Here is a 23,324-nt window from a genome sequence, read left to right on the forward strand (position 1 = left end):
TTTATTATGTGCATAATAAATCTTTATTTTTTATCACTTCTCAATTCCCATAATGTTAATAATTCTTAGTTATTTTTTCTATTTTCAATGAACTTAATATGTTTTAAATGATCTTTAATTAACTATAATTTTTTTTTAATTTCAATAAAAAGGGTCTCATTTAAATATTTAAACGCTTTAGGCCTTTAAAGATATTGAGCCACCCTTACTTGTATATAAACCTCATTATAATGTTTTCTGCTAGATTTATTTTTCTGCTCATTAAAAGAACAGAATCAGCTCTTTTTTTCTCCCTTCCATGATACCCAAACTCAATCTCCACTAAGACGTTAACATAGTGCATAGTAGATCTCTCATTATATAAATATATATATATATATATATATATATATATTTGTATTATTATACTTTAAGTACAGTTTATTGTTTCAATATACTATACAAATACTTCCACTTAAACACCAGAAAAGATAATAAGAAAAAAGCATATAGAAATACCCACTATTTATATTATTATAATTTTACATAATGATTATTGTTTCAACATATATTTGTATAAACTATATATTACTACCACAATCTACGATGGTGGAATGAACAAAGAAAAAGACTCCCAAAGTTTAGCTGAAATTTAGCTGAAATTCTGGAATGAAGCAATGCTAGATCAAGCAAGCCACCGCCAAAGACTCCCAACTATGCCTTCTGTTTCATTATGAGTTCACTACAAAGAGGAGATGGAAAGAATGAAAGGTAATATGAATTAGCCATCAAAGTTTTGAAAGGAAAAAGAAAAAAAAAAAAACAGTTGTGTTTCATTAAGTCACGAGTTCATTCTTCCTTAAGATTATGGAGAGAAGTACCGAAGAGATTGCGCAAGTTGGGCTGCTTTGGTAAAGTCTCTATTTTCTCGTGCTCTTAAGATTTGAAACATGAGAGCAAGCCGGATTTGGGTGCTGGCACTCTGCTGTATCACGATGGCGGTCTCTTTGCGTTAATCTTGAATTTAATGCTGCGGTAAAGGGAGACATGTTCTTGCTTCTGCCCAGCGAACCCATCTTTGCTCACAAGCCCCTGGTTTGATGGACTCAAGTTATGTATATATTTAGTTTGATATATATGTATATATGTCCACAAAATGGGCACACTAGTCGTGGTTGTTACGCCAAATTGTTGACTAAATCTAGACAGATTTAGTCTAAATCTCGAACGAAAGAAGAAAATTGATGGACATCATAGTCGTAGATTTATTTATTTACAATAAGTTAGCCCTTTAACTGAACAGCAAGTTATTGTTTAACAGCAGATTTATTTGTTTTAAAAAATAATCACAATATATTAGAAAATTAAACTTAAATACTTTGACAGGAAGAGATGATTGGGTTTCTTCTCCTCAAAATTCTAGCACTTCTCATTATTTCGTATCATATGGTGTTCATAATTGATAAAGAAGAATAACCCTCCAAGAGATTTGGATGAAATAAGAAATAAAAAAGCAGTTTCTTTTGCATGCTGAAACTTTCATTTGCTAATTAAAATTTCACATAGTTTATAATACCAACAAAAATACTTTATTTTTGACAACATAAATTTTGGATATAAAACTTTAACTTGTTGATCCCAAACTACATCCATTACCTTGACAATGCTTGTCAAGAATTTTTAAATCCAAATTCATTAAAGAGGAAATTATGAAGAATAGTCTTTCTTGATAAGGACATTTTAAAAATAACCATCAAAATAAATTTAACTAGTTTTAGCCATATTTAGCCATGGCTTAACAAAAATGCCCTCAAAACTATTTCAAATAAATTATACCATTCATCACAATTTCTCCTCATTTGTGTTTCTGATTTCTCTCTCTCACCATCCTAGTCTCTCAAATTTTATCGATTTCTCTCTTTGGCATTCATCTGCTATGCTTTCGATTTCTCTCTCTTGCATTTTCAGATTTCTCTTTCTTGCGCTTTTAAGACACCAAACAATGGTTTTGATGTACTTGGACGGATGGCTATTTGGGAAATTTGATTTTTAGGTATTTTGCGTAAAACTAAAACGGTAGAAATGATCACAGATGTTCAAAATAGCTTTTAATTAAATCAATTCGAGACCTAGGCACCAATAAACTCAAAAAATTGAAATTTATAAACCTAAGTTTTCAAAGAATTTTTTTTTATTTTTAGTTGAAATAAGTGTTTTAGATAAGAAAATTTATGTTTTGATTTATGAAAATATGTTAAAAACACTTTAATCGGTGCCAAATTGTCAAAAAAAATAATGAAGAGAGTTGAGAGGATTTGAAGTTTTGGTTTGTAAGTAACAATAACATTTTAGACATTAAAGTGTAACAAAATATTTTTGAATATGGCGTGTAACAATAATATTTTTTGAACATGGCATGTAACAACAGTATTTTTTTTTAACATGGCGTGTAACAACCTTTTTCAACCATGGCATGTAACATGTTTTTGTACATAGTGTGTAACAACAGTATTTTTTTCAACATGGCGTGTAACAACCTAACCATTGTGTGTCACATGTTTTTGTACATGTCGTGTCACATGTTTCTGTACATGGTGTGTAACAACCTAACCATCACATGTCACATGTTTTTGTACATGGCGTGTAACAACCTAATCATGGCATGTAACATATTTTTTTACATAGCATGTAACATCATACTGTGTAATTTCATTAAGGGTAATTTTGTCCAACTTGGTTAAAATAATTAAAATTATAAAGAGGGCTATTTTTAAAAATATCTTATCTTTAAGGGTTATTTTTAAAAATGCCCCTTCATTAAATTAAAAGAATTAATAATTTCTACCAATCTTTTAAAAGGTGAGATCTCATGTTATACAAACCCAACAAATACTTCCAACATTGAATATTTCACACGCATTTTTACAACCAATGAGTGTTTTACACACTCAATCTCACAAGCTTATGGCTTGAACGAATATGTAACTAATTACTAACTTATCTAAATACACCAAAACAACCCAAATGAATTTACAATAAAAAATAAGAGTCAAGCACTATGAACAAATGTAATAGAAGAGTTCTTAGAACTATCAGCTCAAATTTCTTAATTTCGATCTTTCCGATTTTTGTTGAAGTCTCTCTTTTTTTTATCCATTTAATAGCTGAATTTGAAACTTTGGTCGTTTGAACTAAATCTACCCTTTGGAATGTTATAATTTGATAACAAATATGATTGCACATGATCTGTTCGGAGCTTTCTGCCGTAGAAGTTAATTGCTTAATAATAATAAGAAGTCCCTCTCTTTTTTCCCATTTCTTTGCTCACATGTGTTACCTTCCTTTTTGTTCACGATGTTTTTATTTGCATGCCATCAAGTATGAGCTTCTTTAGGGTGATTTGCTTGTTCCAATTTCACCTCGTTAGTATGTACCTAATAATATTTTTCAAAAGTTATGTTATTAATACTAAACTCTGTTAAGAATAATACTTGCATGGCTTGTTGTCCGTGTGTGTGCAGTTGCTGATTATTTGGATAAAGACATGCAGTTGCTGATTATTTGGATTAAGACATGCAGTTACTTGTAGTTATTACATGTAAACTGTTTTTTAAACTTCCTTTTAACACTTGTAATCCATGCCTTAACACTTAAATCCATGTCTTGACAAGTGTTATGCATGTAACTACCTTTTTTGTGTATAAATAGGAGTGTCTAGTACGAATAAAGCGTGCTTTCATCAGAACAATTTCTGTATATTAGAAAAATAATCACAATATATTAGAAAAATTAAACTTAAATACTTTGACAGGAAGAGATGATTGGGTTTCTTCTCCTCAAAATTCTAGCACTTCTCATTATTTCGTATCATATGGGGTTCATAATTGATAAAGAAGAACAACCCTCCAAGAGATTTGGATGAAATAAAAAATTAAAAAGCAGTTTCTTTTGCATGCTGAAACTTTCATTTGCTAATTAAAATTTCACATAGTTTATAATACCAACAAAAATACTTTATTTTTGACAACATAGATTTCGGATATAAAACTTTAACTTGTTGATCCCAAACTACATCCATTACCTTGACAATGCTTGTCAAGAATTTTTAAATCCAAATTCATTAAATTAAAAGAATTAATAGTTTCTACCAAGGTGAGATCTCATGTTATACAAACCCAACAAATACTTCCAACATTGAATATTTCACACTCATTCTTACAACCAATGAGTGTTTTACACACTCGATCTCACAAGCTTATAGCTTGAACGAATATGTAACTAATTACTAACTTATTTAAATACACCAAAACAACCCAAATGAATTTACAATAAAAAAACAGAGCCAAGCACTATGAACAAATGTAATAGAAGAGTTCTTAGAACTATCATCTCAAATTTCTTAATTTCGATCTTTCCGAATTTTTTTGAAGTCTATTTTTTTTTATCCATTTAATAGCTGAATTTGAAACTTTGGTCGTTTGAACTAAATCTACCCTTTGGAATGTTAGAATTTAATAAAAAATATAATTACACATGATCTGCTCAGAGCTTTCTGCCGTATAAGTTAATTGCTTAATAATAATAAGTCCCTCTCTTTTTTCCCATTTCTTTTTGTTCACGGTGCTATATGACAAAACATTCAAAACAAACGACGCAAGAAATGCTGACGTTTCCTATCGCACCGCTCACACGACTCGACCGATTTCGTTCTTTATCGGTCGATAACAAGCTGACTAATTAGCCGCCACCCAACGACGTGTTCGAATCCCCTTCGCATGAACTTTCTTGGAAACATCATCTCGACATAAACACAAAACTTGCTGTTGGCACTATAAAAGCAATACGAACTTTCTTGGGAACATCATCTCGACATAAACACTAAACTTGCTGTTGGTACTATAAAGCAATTACGAACTTTCCTGGAAACATCATTTTCTCTCTCCTTATCTTTGGGCTTTCATTCGTGCTGCAAATCTGTACGGTATGCTAAGTGATTGTGATCAATTCTTTTCATTGTTACATAATTGTGCTTGTTTGCTGTGGTTACGTAATTTTCCCTTTTTATCCTTTCAGTTTTTAGCTTCTCGTTGTTTATCAATAAAAAAAAATGTAGAATTGGCACATAATCTGATGCTTTAAATATAATATCTTTTCTTTTTTGTACTGATTATAAAATACAAAAAGGACAGGTTGACTGACAGATGGAAAGATAACGAGAAGTCCATGGCCCCAAGACAAATGGCAAGTGCATGGAATGTTCCCATTAAGAAAAGTCTCGTGTCAATGAAGAAAAGGGTGAAGGTATATTCGTGGAAGGTATAGCCTTATCTTCATAACCTTTCTCCCATTTTTCGTCTTTGATTCATTCTTTTCTGGCCGAAACTCGCTTTTACTTACCAAAGTAACTAAGATCCAATATCATGCCAAAATAGAAGAAAGTTAGGAGATCGAAAGCAGGGTTAGCTGAGATGAGACAAGAAATGAAGCATAGGAATGAAAAGCTGGCAAGGCTTCTTCACCAACTTGTCCAAAGGAAACAACTGATAAGATCGGTGGCAAGGTCCAATACTTTGATCAATCACTTCGTTGAAGCAACGATTGCAAGTTGGGAAGATTAAAAGAGAGGGAACTACCTGAACCCATCTTTCTTTCTGGTTGGTTTCTTTTGTGCTATCACTTTTTCATTGATTTGCTGGTTGATTTTATTCTTCCCTTTGGTGAAGTAACTAGGTTTATTACTCCTTTTTTTTTTTTTCTCTTTTTGCTTTTAACCTTTTTTTTTTAATTTCTTTTTCACAGAAAGGACAAAAAACATAGAAAAAATAAAATTTTATCATGAAAAACAAAAGAATAAAATAGAATTACATGAACAAAAGAGAAAAAGGAAGCTTTTATCATAAACAAATTCATTTTTTACTGTTCAAACTAAGAAACAGAGAGTGTATTGGAGAACAATCTCTTACTCTCTCTATGGAAATGAGCGGTGAACTACTTTACCAAGGTGTGAAGTGAAGTTAAACAAGGAAATGTTATACTTTTCTTTTAAGCATATTACTCAAATAAGTCTTTGAATTATTTAAGAAAATTTAATAAGTTTTTATTTTTTATTATTTCAATCAAGTCTTTATATTTTATTTTGAATCAAATAAACTCTTATATCTAATGATTAACTAAATGTTATTAGTCAAAATGACAGTTATCATTTTATATCTACATGTCAATGACATGAAGTTGATGAGAAGAATGAAAAATATCACATAGTCATGTTGTCATGGTAAATTAGTATGTTTATATATATATATATATATATATATATATATATTTGGGAGAAGAAGGATTCAAACCCTACTCTTTTCAAAAGGAAAATCATGCATTAACCAATGAGTCAAATGCTCTGCTGCATTCTAAATTGGTATGTTACATTATCATTAATTATGATATGTCAGCATTCCATATCATCATTAATTATTATATTTTAGCATGCCACGTTATTGCTACACGATATAAAATAACGAATAACATTTTGAGTAAATCAATCATTAGTAATGATGGTTTTTTTTTTTTGTTTTATAAAGTTAGAAATTCTCGCAGGGCTCAGCTACCTTGTAATTGTTTTATTAATAATCTGAAAAAATGAAATACAATGTGGAGGGGGACCTAAACCGAACCTCCAGAATTACATGAAATCGAGGAGAATTTGGAAAAAAACCTAGATAGGAATGTATCATTTTATGTGCATATTTATGAATGCAATCATAAAATTTCAACACTTCCTTGTTACAAGAGTTTGAATTATCCACAAAGTAAAAATAGAAAAAGAAAAAATAAATTAAGAGTACTACTCCTTTACATTTATTTAAAACGAACATAAGGTAAATTACTTTTGTCTAATCTAATCATTCCTCTGAGCTCACCTTCGACTTCTGAAAATACTTGCAGGTTTTGGTGTGTATGCCCTTTGTTGGAGAGATAATCAATAGCTTGATTACCTTCGCGATGGATATGTGAAATCCTGTAAGAGATGCCCCTCAAGCATTGGCGTATAGAAGACAACAAATATCGAGTCTGGGAAGAACCTTTATGTCCCTCATGTAATGATGGTTTATTTGACTTAAAATAAAAGTATAAAAACTTATTTGGTTCAAAATCAAAGTATAAGTGTTTGATTGAATGCAATAAAAGTACAAAAATTTATTTCAATTTTTTTGAATATTTTAAAGACTTTTTAGATATTATGCCTTTATATATGTATAATATGAAAAGCAATTGTAATTGATATATTAGTATTAATTATTATATTATTTGCTATTGCTTGCAAATGTACCTATATATGAACAACTTTTGTTATGTTTCAAGAGCCTTCTCTCCTAACCTCTAAACTATGCCCTGTTATTTTCTTGTTTCAGGCTTAGTCACCCATATGAGGCAACTTTTCTTTTAGGCGTATTACTCAAATAAGTCCTTGAATTATTCAAAAAAAATTAAATAAGTTATTTTTTTATTATTTCAATCAAGTCTTTATATTTTTATTTTGCGCTATTCAAGATATATATGCACTAACGTAGAATATTAAACAAACTCTTTAACATAGAATGCTGCATGTGTGTGTGTGTATATAGTACAAACCAATTACTAGTATTCACTCCTAGACATCGAAAGTCAAAAATTAAATTAGCATTTGAATTACTTTGAATGCAAATGCAAGTGCTTTTGTCAGTGTGCGTGAGGGGAAAAAGTGCCATTGTATCACCTTTCTTCGTAGATTATGCAGCTGTTGTTGCAAGAGCTCATTATGCAATATTCCAATCCAAACAAATGAAGAACTAATATGTTGATGTATAGTAAGAAAATAACGAAAGTCTATTCTCAGAAATATTCTTAGTTGAAAGAAAAGAGTCAAAGACAGCTATTGCTTCTAAACTTTGCATTTTACATCTTGTTTTAAACATTTTGAGCTAGTTTTAGCATACTAATTTATTTAATTAGGATTATCAGTTCTTTGAACTATAATTAATGATTATTAACCAAACATGTGCCAAAAAGGGAAAAAAAACATGAAACTACCAACAGTCAAATAAGTAATGAACAAACTCATCCAAAAACAAACACCTATACAAATATACGCAAAAAGAACCATTCGAAAAATGCGACTATAACCATAAACTGCTAATAGCAAAATAATGTGAAACACACCCAAATAAACATTAACGGTTCATACCAATTGCAAAGAGAAAAAATAAGCTCAAAACTAAAAGAAAAAAAAAAACAGACTTGAAAACAGAGAGTGGAAGGAAATGCCTACAAACAAAAGGTTTCAACATCAAACCAGAAACACAAGATTATAGCCATAATAATAAAAGGAAAATGAAAAAAGAAGAAGGAAATGCCTGCAAAACGGAAAGGCCGTAGATGTTACTGTCATGGAATCAATCACAAAGGTTTGGCATTCAAAATGGTGGAATCATCAGAGGAGAGGGTGAGTTTGGTAGTGGAGGGCTTGGGTCGACCACGGGTCACGGCCAAGGACCAGTCAATCGATGGAGAAGGGCTTTAGGTGGTGTTGTTGATAATGCTTGCATGATGTTTGGAAGATGAATCACATGTGTCATGATTCACTTCTAAGTTGAATTTTGGAAATGAGTATGCATGAATGAAGAGACATATTACGTGTAATTTTGCACCATTTTTAATTTTTCATTAGTTCATACTTGTAATCTCTATTTGAATAAATATAATTTGTGTAATCTCATCTGCTGTCAAGATTTTTGTATATACCATGCAAATGAATGAAAAAAGCTGATGATGAAGTTTAATTAGTTTGAAAGACCTTTGTTTGTCCCTTTTTTTGAACTATTTAATAGAAGACCTTTACAGTGACCTCATTCTTGTTTCTTACTCTTAATACATATGTCACGACCCGGTACTCCCCTCGAGCCCTTAACAATCGTCGCGGTACCCCGATAGACATTCATTTCTCGAAATGCCAACCGGGACCTCGCAAGACTTAATATTAGTATCTCATTTCCCCCGTGAGTAATCGTCGTCGAAAATCAAGTTCTAAAAGATTTTAAGCTGTTTCCAACTCAAAACAAATAAAATAATAATTTTCGTCTCACAGGGGTATTTTAGTCATTTTTCCCCAAAAATTTCGAAACCGGCTAAAATGTAATATACAAGTACAAAACATATAATTCATAATCAAAAGTGAGTTTTAAAGTTTAAAATCTTCATTTAAAATTAAATTTCGATTATTTGGGTATAATAAGAAAATAAAGAAATATTAAGTAAAATATTCTATTTTATCATAAAACAATATTTTTAAAGTTATACAAAAATAATTTTTATAGCGTAAAAGTTAAATAAATTCATACATACTGTAATACAGTAAGCCAAAGTATTTAATTTAATTTACAATAATAAGTGGGCCCCCGAATAAACAAAAGTAAAGAGGACTATAACCTAAAGTTTGAAGAATGCAAACCCAACGGTAGTCCTTAATGAGATCAGCTATCTAAAGTCTAATCTGAGCCTGAAATGGAGGGAAAAAAGAGTGGCGAGATTTTATAATCCCAGTAAGTAAACAAATACCATTCAAAAGATCTAAAGTCCGAGTAAAATGAGACAATTAAAATATTTCATCTCAATATGTATTTCATAACATAAATATTCATTTCATTTAAATATTCAACATGGCTTATGAGTATTTTAAAAGCTTGGCTTTTGCCAAAATCATTCTTGGGAATACCTTGGCCGAGACATCTAACCGAGTCCGCCAAGGCTGTTAAAAAGTTCGTATACACGTAAATATATTTTTAGTTTAAAAAGAACACAACTGTTCCTTGGCATTAGCGAAGTTCATCGTCACGAGGTGGTTTGGCGTGACGTGAACTCTAACCATACCTTAGGAGATACCTTACGCACCTCTCCAACCGAGGTACATATATATATCCGGATTCTGTGCCCCTATAATAGGCTGGTCCACAGAACATACCTAATGCAGCAAGCTAAACCCACCATACCATAAAATCTTAATAGCATGACAGGGCTAATATAATACTACCCAGCCTGCAAGGGTAAAATAAAATAATTCATACAATTCATAAAACACAGCCCAACCAGTCATGCCAACACAATAACAATATAACATAAGCCATCAATTTCCAATCATAAATTTTCAACATGCCAGTGGTCTCTAATTACTCTATTTTTCAAATCGTTATTTCGTTTCAAGACAATTTATAAAGTCTTTTCATTTAAACACATTTTGTTTACAAAACATAAAAATTTATCATTTGAACTCATTTTCATAAAATTCGTCAAAATTGAACAAAAACATACTTTAGATAATTAAAATGATGGTAAGGTTACTCACGATGTCTAGAGTGGGGATTTTCGAAATACTCAGACTACTGGTCCTCAGGTGCAATTCCCTTGCCTTTATCGGAGGACTCACCACCTTGGCACAGTACAAAATTGAGAAATTCACCACATTGGTACTAGATTGAAATTAAACTAATTTAGACTACTAATGCATGATATGGAATGCAAAAGGTCTAAATTTTGCCTAAACACCGTATTGACCTATTTCGATCTTTTACCTAAAAAATTGAAATACGCATCTAATTTAGCTCTAATTGATATCATTTCTTTTTCTAATGCTTCAAATCACCGATGTCCAGCCAAATAACCCAAAAATCCATGGGTAGTGAAAATCTCAAGAGAAATCAAGAAATCAAGCATTAAAAAGGTAAATTTCATTGATTTTCCTTGTGATTTTCACTACCCATGCATTTTTTTCTCATTTCCATGCAAAATTGGAAAGTGGGTATGGACACCCATGCTGGCCAAACCTCCATGGATGAGTTTTGAGCTTGAGTTTTGGTTGATTTTAATTGAATTAAGTGATTTTAGTTAGGTTATATTGAAATATAGCAAAAATAAGCTAGATAAATAATTTTCTCCCATTGAAATCCATTATGCCAAATTTTCTAGGGGAATATTGGCTACTGATCTTGATGTTTATTTGAGGAATTATGATGAATAATTATGAATTATGAGCCTAGAAAAGTAATGGGAATTTTCGGAGCAAAAATACGAATTTTTACCCATTAGGGGTATTTTCGTAATTTACTGTCGAGACTGATAATTTGCACCACACTGAGGGACATTAAGGCAATTTGGATGCAATTGAGGTGTAGAAACTGAAAAAAATTAATTTGGAGTTTAAACGAACGCGTATATCGATTTATCGGGTAAAAGACTGAAACAGGCTAACACCGCGTTTAGGCAAAATTTAGACATTTTGCACTTCATATCATGCATTAGTAGTATAAATTAGTTTATTTTGGTTTAGTACCAAAGTAGTAAACCTCTTAATTGTGCAATTTGTCAAGGTGGCGAATCCTCTAGCAAGGGCAAAAAAATCGCACTAGAGGAGTAATAGTTAGAGTACCCGAATTTAATTTTCGAAAACTGTGAGTAAACTTATTATCGTCTTAATTATCTAGTGTAGTTTTATACAATTGTGTGATTTTATAGAAAATGTGTTTAAATGGTAAATTGCTATGTTTTAGGAAAAATTGTGATTTTATAAAATGATTTTATAAATTTTATGAAAAATTGAATACTGGTTTTGAAATTAGAGTAATTAGAGACTGCTTGCTTGTGTTATAAATTGTGTTTTAAATTATATGGCTTATAGCAATATGTGAGCATGAATGGCAAAGTCTGTGTTTGTATCAAAATTATATATACTATGTATTCAGCCTTGAGAGGCTAGATTGCGAAAAATTGCTATGTCATGCAGAAAAGGATTTTATAAATTAGGTGGTAGATAAAATAAAGATTAGCTACTGCAGTGGCGGGGTTCCGTGGACTAGCCTATTAGAGGGGCACGGTAAACTCCTTTATGTTTTCACCTCGGTCGTAGAGGCGCGTAGGGTATCTCTTGAGGTGGGTTTTTGAGTGCACTTCACGTGGACCACCGCGTGAGAGTGAGGCTCAGCCAACGCTAAGGCATAGCTAGAATTTTGGATGTAAAGATATTTAATAGCCTTAGTGGTCTCGGTCAGCTGCCTAGGCCAAGGCATCCCCGGGAATGATTTTGACAGGAGCCAAGTTTTGTGAGATATATATGCCATGTTGATTAATTAAGTAAACTGAATATTCATGTTATGAAACATATATTGGAAAAGAATATTTTAATTCGTCTCCATTTACTCGACTTTAGATGGTTTAGATGGTATTTGTTTACTCATTGGGATTATGTAATCTCACCCCTCTTCCTATCCATTTTTCAAGCTCATGATAGTTTGTTGATAGTTGATTAAGACGAGAATTAATCTCGGAGTTGCATCCTAGAAAGTAAGGGTTCAAGCCCTACACCTTCTTGGTCAGTTGGGAGCCCACGTGTCACTGTAAAAGTAATTTTATACTTCAGTTATCTGCTTTAAAGTACGTATGAATATATTTAGCTTTTACACTATAGAAATAAATTACGAATTTCTCTATAAATATTATTATATTTTTATTTAAAAAATAGAATATTTTATTAAATATTATTATTTTATTCAAACAGTTACAATTTCATTTCAAATAATTATTTTAGACATCTAAATTTACTTTTAATTATGAAACATGTGTTTTTTGCCCACACACCATGTTTTTGGTGGGTTTCGATATTTTTGAAGAAAAATGACGAAAATGCCCTTGTGAGCCAGAAAATAATATTTTATTCTTTTGATTTGGAAATTACTATTGATTTCTTCAAATGCGAGATTTGATAACTATTGCTCACCGGGGAAGCACGAAAGCTAATACGAGAGCCTTGCGAGGTTTCAATCGGCATTCGGGATGAAGAATGTCTGTCAAGGCTTCGCGACGATTGTCACGGGCTCGATGGGAGTTTCGGGTCTTGACAGCCACATTCATATTCCTTCTTGGAAAAATTCGGCCAAAATGGTGCATCATTGTCACAATTTTTCCTACTTGATTTTCTTTCCATAATTCATTAATTTCCATATCAAAAACCATGATTTCATAATCAAATAACCTAAAATAACATCACATTCTTCCTCACCATTGACTTGAAAATTCAACTAAGGCTAGGTAATGGGAAAAATGAATGTTTTTCTACATATTTTGTTTACTAACATGCTAAACTAACACTAAACACTATCATATATCAAAATCAAATCAATCCAACAATTTTCTCTCTCTAGACCCATATGACTAGCCATGAAAACATGCAATTTAATCATGAAAAATAAGGAGAAATGCTTGGGAATAAGAAAACTCAAGCTTAATAGAAAAAATCTTACATTTTTCACTTAATTTCCTTGAAAATTCACACTTTTTCTTTGATTTTCTCTCTCTAAGGTTTGGTTTTTATTTTCTCTTTCTTCTTGCTGGTTTGGCTGACAATGGGGTGGAAGATGGGCTGGTTTTTGTGCCTTTTAAAAAGGAAAAATAATAAATTAATAAAGGCATGACATGTGGCATCATGTCATTGACCCGTTTTAATTTCTTAACTATTAAGCTTTCTCTCTCCTCCATGTAAATTCCTTCAAATATCCAAGATAATATCGGATAAAATCCATGTGCTGGACAAGTGTCGGGTGTGTAAAATTATAATCTTGCCCCTGAGGTGGCAAAATTACCATTTTACCCCTATGCTCCGAAAAGTACCGGGATTATAATTTTTTTCACTTATCAACCTCAAATTATACTCCAATGAGTCAAATGTGATCAATCTTGATAAAACAAACTTCTTCCAATATTCCAATTTTATCCTCAGGTGGCAAAATTACCATTTTGCCCTTGGATAGTGAAAATTCCGGTTTGACTCCAAATTAATCCTCGAACTTCGAATCACCATTTTAAGTCATTCATTGACTGTAAAATTTTCAATTTCACCCTAAATCTCTATTTGATCTAGTTCGAGGCTTAAATCAACTTTGCTGTTCCTTTAGGTACAATACCGACTTTTGTAAATTTTTTCGGGACTCTCCTAGCATGCAAACATGCTATCCATCACATGTATGTCATGACAAGTATTTTATAAGGTCAGGCTTTACAACATATTACATAACACTATTTAACAGAGTAGCTGGAAATAGCAATGGCAAATTATTCGGTGTTTCTTTTGCCCACAGCAAACATACAAATATTTAAAAAATCACTGCTATCAGGAATAAAATAATATAAATAATGCACATAGAAAAAGTATGTGATGCAAGAAAATACTTTTGCAGTAACAGTGTGGGCCCATGAGAATATATTAAATGGATGAAACTGAGCAACTCTTGCATTTAGAATATATTCACTCTCTCATTCTTTCTTTCTTCATTTTTTATTCCATGCACCACCTTATTCCTCCAATCATATTTCATGCACAAGTTTCACTTTATATTTTATTTGGTCATTTATTAAACCGTTCAAGTCACATGCATCCATATTTCCCTTTCTTCATTTGGTCACCTAATGCACCAATCTCTTTACATGCAAATAAATTTAGGCTTATACTTCCTTTTACTTCACATGGTGGGGGCTCTACATGTTTCCCACTAACTTTCTCCTTTTTTACATGCTATCATTTGCATTTTACATGCACATCTCATTATCCCACATAATCTAACTTTCCTTGGTTAGGTAATTTCCATTTAGCTTCAAATATTGTAATTGCACATAAGTCCTTAACTTTTTCTTATTTATCATTCGACCCTTCATACTTTTCATCCTTTACAATTTGGTCCCTCAATCATTTCTTTTAAATTCCAATTTCCTTCTATCCTTCTTCATTTATACTAGTACAAATAAAATATAAAATTTGCACTTCACCTAGGTGTCACCATAATATTTAAATATATACTTACCCGCTCTTACTTTACTAAATAAAGGCACGCGAGCCCCACTTATATCATTTTTCTTTAAAATTCCTTTTTATTCCTTCTCCCCCACTTAGACTAGCCATATAATCCTCCTTCATGACTAATCTCGATAACAAATAAAATATTAATATTTTAATTTTATTTTATTTTAAAATTCTCCACTGGTATTCTCGAGTCCCAAAGTGTCTCACTAGGCCCCGGTTCACTTCCAAATCACCTTTTAACTTGCTAATTCATCCTTAATAAAAATATTATTATTTAATTATTACTTCCTCGCGTGCGGAATATTTCATTTCAAAATATTCTTTTCACTGATCAACGCTTTCTAACACTTAAATTTACATCAATTGACCCTTCGTCTTATCGATAAGATCTTATTTGCTCCTATACGAGGTTACGGGGTGTTACAATCACTTTATAATTTTTAATTATTATTTATTTTTATGTTTGTAATAGTTATTTAAAAATAAAAATCAATTTTCTCAAGAAGAGTTATAGAATTTCAAGTAGAAGCCTTAATTTGATTACTTCCTTATTCATGTAGCCTCTTATTTTTTTCTAGGATTTAGACGTTTAAAATATCCTTTCACATGGTAATGCATTTAGAATTAGCAATAAAAGTCAATTTTCTTCTCTTGTTGCTTTTCTTTACTTGTGAAGAAATTTAAAAGATAATCCTATGGAACCTTCAAGATACATTATGTTCCACAAATTTTCTTGGACACCAGTTGAACTTCAAAACAATTCAACTTGCGATTGCAATTTAATTGATTGAATCACATAACTTGACGGAGAAGTACAAACTTGATTTATTCTTTGATGTTCTATCTTGGTAGCTTCATCATCATAAAGCATTGAGCCATGCTTGATGCAAGAGATTTTTTTTTTTTTTTGGTGTGGCTGAACTTGGCAATGGGACCAAGCTGCCTACGTACCTCCTAATACGAAGAAGGATCAAGTCATAATGTAGTTCATATTTATTATTATTATTTTTTTGCCTTAACTTTTGCCTAAGTCATCCTATTTAGGATTTTCAACTTAGCAGGCCTTTTTTTTTTTTTTGCCTTAACTTTTGCCTAAGTCGTCCTGTTAAGAATTTTCAACTTAGCAGGCTTTTTTTTTTTGCCTTAACTTTTGCCTAAGTCGTCTTGTTAAGGATTTTCGACTTAGCAAGCTTTTTTTTTTTTTCTTAGATTCAGTTTAAGCTCTTGCTGAGGAGCATCTGGCCTTCAAGCATAGTGATGTTTCAAGAATCTGCCATTAATTGGGCCAACTCTTACTCCATCTTGATCAACAATTTTGTATGCACCATTAGTGTCGACTTCTTGAACAACATATGGTCTATCCCACTTTAAGAGGAACTTGTTACCCATACGATGTGTAGTGTTCATGGGTCTTCACACTGCAAAAACTAAGTCTCCCACTTGGAATGATCGTGGTTTAACTTTTTTGTTGAAAGCTTTGGACAATCGAGCTTGATAACATTCCAAGCGTTGTTGTGCTTCAAACCTTTTCTCATCCAACGCTTTAAGTTCTTCAAGGCGTAGGCGAACATTTTCTTCATTTGAAAGACCTTCTTGAAGGCAATTCTCAATGATGGAATTTGACGCTCTAATGGGAGGACGGCTTCCACACCATAAACAAGCGAATATGGAGTTGCTTGAGTAGGTGTACCAAATGTCGTACGATAAGCCCATAAAGCTTCCCTTATTTTCTCTAGCCAATCTTTCTTTGCACGATTTGCACCTTTCATGAGAAGATTGCACAAAGTCTTGTTAAAAGCTTCTGCTAACCCATTTGTTGGTGCATGGTACATGGAAGAATGATATTGCTTGAAGTTAAATTGTGCATATAACTTCTCCATTGCAAATTGTTTTCCATTATCTGTTATGATGCATCGTGGCACACCATAACGATAAATGATATTTGTTCTAATGAAGGTAGCAAGAGTTTCTTTCTTTACTTCTCGATAAGATGCTGTTTCCACCCACTTTGAAAAGTAGTCTGTGGCTGCGAGTATGTAAAGATGCCTTGTGGAGCTTTTAGGTAATGGTCCAACCAAGTCGAGTCCCCAAGCATCAAATGGCCATGATGTAACTGTTGGGTGGAGTGGCTCAAGGGGTTGGTGAATGAAATTATCATGAAATTGACATGCTTGACATATTTTAGCATAGTCCATGCTATCTTTCACCATTGTTGGCCAATAGTACCCCATTCTTTTGATTTGGAAGTGCAACTTGGCTCCAGATTGATGCGCCCCATAAATTCCTGCGTGAGCTTCTTGTAAAGCCTTATATGCTTCTTCATCTCCTAAACAATGAAGAAAAACTCCGTCAAAGGAACAACGATAGAGTGTACCTTTGAAATAAATAAATCGAGGAGCTCGACTTTTTATCTCTGTTTTATGTCTTGGATCATTAGGAAGCTTCCCATGCTTTAGATAGTCAATCAACGGCTATCGCCAATCTTTTTTTCCCACTTCAAGGACTGAGACGACATTAGACTCTATGTCGACTTCTTCACCTAGAGTGATTGGTGGTATGATCTATCGCTTGCAAAGATGCACTTTTAATTTTGTATTTGGTGATGCAATTGCTTACGCTAAACTAGCCAAAAAATCTACTTACCTATTTTCTTTTCTAGGCACATGTTCTATGGTGGCTTTGTCAAACCACTTCAAAAGTTTCTTAACATAGTTGACATATGGCAAGAGCTTAGGGTTTTTAACTTCATAAACTGTAAGGACTTGGTTTATAACCAATTTAGAATCTTCAAACACCTTAAGTTGAGTGATTTGCATATCCACTGCCATATCTAAACCTATGATCAAGGCTTGGTATTCTACCACATTATTGGAACAATTTTCGATGAGAGTAAATGCCTAAGGCAATACTTCTCTTTCTGGGGTAATAAAGATGACTCTTGCACCTACCCCATCTTGTCGAGCTGCTCCATCAAAGTATAGCTTCCATGGCGTAGGGATTTCAATGTAAAGAACATCTTCATCAGGGAGGTCTTTAGAGAATTTCCAATCATCTGGAATTAGATGGTTTGCAAGAAAATCTGCAAGTGCTTGTCCTTTGACAACCTTTTGAGGGATATATGTGATGTCGAACTCTTGTAACAAAAGAGCCCATTTTGCCAATCTCCCACTAAACACTGATTTTGACATAAGATGCTTAAGGGGATCGACTCGTGAAATAAGTGAACAGAATGAGCTTGCAAATAATACCTTAATTTCTTAATTGCAAACATTAATGCTAAGCATGTCTTCTCAATGGGAGAATAATTTAATTCTGCGTCATTAAGAGTTCTACTAAGGTAGTAAAGCGCACTTTCCTTTCTTTCATCATTTTGTTGAGCCAAAGGTGTTCCTAAATAGCATTCTTGTGCCGTAATATAGAGGATCAATGGACATCCTGGTATAAGAGCCCTTAAAACTAGAGGCCTTAGTAGATAAGACTTTATGCTTTTAAAAGCATTACTACAATACTCATCCCAAACAAAAGGCATATCCTTTTTCATCAATCGACTAAATGGTTGACATCTACCCGCTAAGTTGGATATGAAGCGTCGAATATAAGCCAATATTCCTTGCAAATTTTTAAGTTCGTGGAGATTACTTGGCTCAGGCATTTTCATGATTGTATCTATTTTTGATTGATCAATTTCAATCCCATGATGGCGTATTATGAATCCCAAAAATTTTCCTGAAGATACTCTAAAGGCACACTTTAAGGGATTCATTCTCAATTGATATCGACGCAATCTCTCGAATACTTGACGAAGATCTTCAAGATGATCAACCCTCTTTTTGGACTTAACCACCAAATGATTGACATAGCATTCAACATTTCTATGTAGCATATCATCGAAAATCTTTTGCATTGCTCTTTGATAAATGGCGCCTGTATTCTTTAACCTAAAATGCATAACTTTGTAACAGTATATTCCTTTAAGAGTTTGAAATGCAGTGAGCTCTTCATCCTTTAGATCCATGCAAATTTGATTATAACCAAAGGAGCCATCCATAAAAGATAAAGCCTCATGGCCAGTTGTTGCATCCACCATTATTTCTGTCAAAGGGAGAGGAAAAACATCCTTTGGGCAAGCATTGTTGAAGTCTCAAAAATCCACGCAAACTCGATTGGCCATTCTTCTTTCTAACTGGAACAATATTGGAGATCCAAGTAGGGTACTTGACTTCTCGAATAAAGCCAGCCTCAATGAGTTTATTGACTTCAACCTCTATTTGGGAAATCAAGTTAGGGTGAAGACATCATTGAGCTTGTTTACTGGGTCGAACGCCTTTCTTTTCTGCTAGATGATGCACAACAACTTTAGGGTCCAATCTTGGCATTTCTTTGTAAGTCCATGCAAATACGTCTAGATACCTTGTCAAAAGGTCAAGATAAGACTTTCTTTTTCAGAAGTTAAATTAGCACTTATGAAGAATGGACGAGGATCTTCTGTAGTGCCTATGTTAACTTCTTTTAATTCATCAATTGTAGGCAGATTTCGTTCCTCTAATAATGGAGGAGCCTCTTGGATATCTTCTTATTCAGATTTTTCATCACTTTCTATTATAGACACATGATCACATGTAAAGATCTCCATTTCTTCTTGCTCTTCTTCTTCTAAAGATGAGGCTTGTTTAGTCACAATCATAATGCATCTTCTAGCCTTTAATGTTTCATCATTTGTTACAATCCATTCATTTTTTCTTTTCATTCGTGAAGGGATGATGCTATGAAAATCCTTTAATTCTTGTGTCATAAGGCTCTTTTTATTCCTCTTTTGTGAGGGTTTTCTTTTTAGCCTTGAACTGATGGAATCTCTTGAAGCCCTTTTTGTATAATCTTTCTTGATACGGTTAAGCACTGAACCTCGATTTGAAGGCATGTTTAATCGATAAAAACTGATGTTCGAGTTGTGGCTGTGCCCAAGCGATTGAAAATTGAAAGTCTATATGACTCCACTAGGGTTTCTTCCTCCTCGTCGACTTCTTCCGTCGTTATATATCTTGAAGCTTCTTTATGAATCTTCAACTTTAAGGGTGCAAATCCCAATCCTGAATTTGTAGCTTTGAAAATATTTGTCTTTTTCTCCAAACTCTACGATTCTTGGAAGGATTTTGTGAAGTTTCTTTGGTTGGTTCACTAGGCTTGTGTACCAACTTAGAAACTTCTTCTTGCTTGTAGCCAGCCTTTATTAGCAGCTTATAAGCATTAGGGTCGAAACCATTAGCTCTTTGAGAGGGAAGATCATCGTGTTCAACTAATGGCCCTTTTGTTGGCCTTACAAATCCCTTCAATGGAGACTTAATGAATTTTGACTCTTCTAAACTAGTGAGTGGCAAAGTCAAATTTTTTAAGCCTTCAATAAGATCATTATTTTCCTTTGTAGACGAAGACAGTTTTTTTCCCTTTTCTTTTGATGATTGTCCTTTATCATTTCCCTGATCGCCTTTAGATTGTACCTCTTATACAAAAGTACTTTTCAAATAGAACTTAGCATCAGCCAAATGTGCTTCTGCTGTAGTGAATGGCTTAGCATTCGCTATGAATGTCTTCACTTGACCATTTCTATAATATTTGAAGCATTGATGGAGTGTCGATGATACTACACTATTTTGATGTATCCAAGGTCGTCCTAACAACATGTTGTATGTTGTGTTAGCATCAATCACATGAAACAATGGATTGGATTCCATATCATCAATGAAAAGTTGAAGTCTAACTTTTCCTATAGCTCTTTGCCCTTCAAGATTGAAACCTTGGATCATCAAGCAACTTTTTGATAATTCGTCAAGAGGCATCCCAAGCTTTTTCATTGTTTTTAGTGGGAGTAAGTTAATAGCAGATCCATCATCTATTTGGATTCGATTGATCTTTTGTTTACGACTATATCCTTGAACAAAAAGAGGCTGATTATGAGGGGTAGACCCCAACAATAAGTCTTCATCAAAAAATGTAATTTCTACACCATAAGAGGAATTAAAATCGAACTTAATTTTTTCTTCATTCCCAACATCTTCATCAATTTGGACACATGATGTGGGAATTGGATTTTGATTTTTGAATTGCACTGGCATGAAATCATTCAAGGTGATTGGTCGTTTAGGCTTTTGCACCATCGAATTTTCACACTTGCCCATACTTATTTTTCTCGACATTACCTTTGGCATCATCTTCCTAAATGGCTGTTTCACCATTTTGGATCTTCTTGGTGCTTTCTTGTCCTTGGGAGGACTTTTCTTTCCTCTTTTTCGATGAGTAACTAGGATCCATCCTTCATTGTTTGGATCCTCACTTATAGAACCACAAGCTTTGCCCCCATTATCTTGAGGATTGGATGTTTCGTTTACGTTCGGAGCCAACTTTATATAGTCGAAGGATCCGAACTTTATCTTACTTCACGCATTAAGTGGAGAAAGTATGTTGGTTGCTGATGCTACATTTGCCGTAGCCGTTTTTTCTTCAAACTCAATTTTCCCATCTTGGTATAAACCCATGATTTTTTCTTTTAAGAGAAAACATTTTTCTATGGGGTGACCAATTAAATGTTGGTACTTGCAGTAGTTAGGGTCATTTACTCGATCAGCTTCTTCCTGCCGCTTCATCTCTGGCAATTGAATGAGCTTAGCTTTCAAGAGTTCTTCCAACATCCCTTCGATATCTGAGTCAGGTATACTTTTTCTCTTGTCTTTCTTTTCTTTCAAAGACACTTTCTTTTTATCTTGTCAGGGACCAAGCTTCGTTTCTTGGGTTTTCTTTGAATTTGTCATGACCCGGAACCTCCCTCGAGCCCATGACAACCGCCGCGACGTCCCAATTGACACTCATTACCCGAAATGCCAATCAGAACCCCGCAAGGCTTACATATCAGTTTCTTGCCTTTTCTGTGAGCAATCGTTTTTAAACATTCCATTTTAAACAATTTCTAGTAGTTTCCTGCTCAAGTAAATCAAAAGACAAAAATATTTTAAAAGGATTTATAGATAAATATCACTATTCAAAATATTTATTAAAATATAGCATTTTTTTTATATAAAACAATATTTATAGAAACACGTGTAAGAAATCTTTTGTAACGTGTAAGAAAAATAAATTCACACATACAAAAATTTACAAAGTTATAATGTACAATAATGGTTACAATGACAAGTGGCCCAAAATACACCCAGTGTTGGTGCTAGAAACCTACTGTCTGTGTGGTAGAGATGTCAATTGGAGTCCTCGACAAAATAAGGTATCTACAAGCTACCACAGGGCTGAAATGTTTGGAAAGGAGGTGGGTGAGATTTTGCAATCCCAATGAGTAAACAGACATTATCATAAATATCTAAAGGCGAGTAAAATGGAGGCAAGTTTAAACAACAAATTACGAACCATTTCATAATGTTTTCAATTTATTTCTTAAACCATAAAATATTTGTAATTTACCAAAATAGTTGTTAAGGCTTATGTCTTTTATTAAAAACAAGGCTCAAGCCAAAACTAATCCTCGGGGATACCTTGGCCGAGGCATCTAACCGAGTCTGCAAAGGTTGTTATAACATTTACATGTGAAACACATTTTTATTTTTAAAACAAGTTGTTCCTTGGCGTTGGCTGAGTTACACATTCACGTGGGGGTTCGACGTGAAGTGAGCTCTAATACTACCCCGGGAGTTACCCTCCTTGCCTCTACATCCGGAGTAACTATATAACCGGGTTTACCGTGCCCCTCTAATAGGCAGTCCACGAAAACCCGTCACTGTAGTGACTAACCCACGAATTTTAATAAAATTTCGACAGTATAACGTGGCTTTTATTTATTTATCCAGCCTGCATAGTAAAAACAACTTACATAAATTTTCCAATGCACTTACAAAATATAGCCACATATACTTATATCTCATAAGCCATTCATAGGAAAATATATAATTTTCAAGACAGTTAACAGCCTCCAATTACTCAATTTCATAATCAACACAATATATTTTTATTTGTCACATTTATTTCTAAAACATCAAAAATCCCGTTTTAATCTCATTTTTGTTTCATAAAATACATAAAGAGCATTTTTAAAATAAACTCTAGATAATTCACAATAATAATAGGTTTACTCACCATTTGTACAAACTAAAAGCTTTCTAGGTGCCCCGATAACTACTCGTCGGATACGATTTCCTTGCCTTTACCAGAAGGCTCTCTTCATAGACACATTGCAAAAATTTACTCAATTCATCACATTAATGCTAAATTACTATATATTTGACTTAAATCCTATACTAATGCATGGTATGAAATGCAAAAGCCAAAAATGCCTTAAATGCGGTATTAACCTATTTTTGGCACTTTACTCGATAAATTGCTAACGCGCTCCATTTTAGCTCTAAATTGTCCCATTCTCTCTCCAACATTTCTAAACATTAAATATCAGCCAATAACCTTCTAAAATCACCAAAATCAG

The 23,324-nt window shown here is 33.1% G+C and overlaps 1 long non-coding RNA gene across 1 annotated transcript; it reads left to right on the forward strand.

The window, feature by feature from the left end:
- Nucleotides 1-5,301: 5,301 nt before the first annotated feature.
- Nucleotides 5,302-7,179, forward strand: LOC148761799 (uncharacterized). The gene is made up of 2 exons (XR_016027522.1): nt 5,302-5,633; nt 6,919-7,179. It is a non-coding gene; the product is annotated as an uncharacterized LOC148761799 (long non-coding RNA).
- The last annotated feature ends 16,145 nt before the right edge of the window (nt 7,180-23,324 follow it).

This window comes from Theobroma cacao, chromosome 7 (assembly GCF_053813885.1).
Source record: "Theobroma cacao isolate CCN51 chromosome 7, ASM5381388v1, whole genome shotgun sequence".
Lineage (NCBI taxonomy): Eukaryota > Viridiplantae > Streptophyta > Magnoliopsida > Malvales > Malvaceae > Theobroma > Theobroma cacao.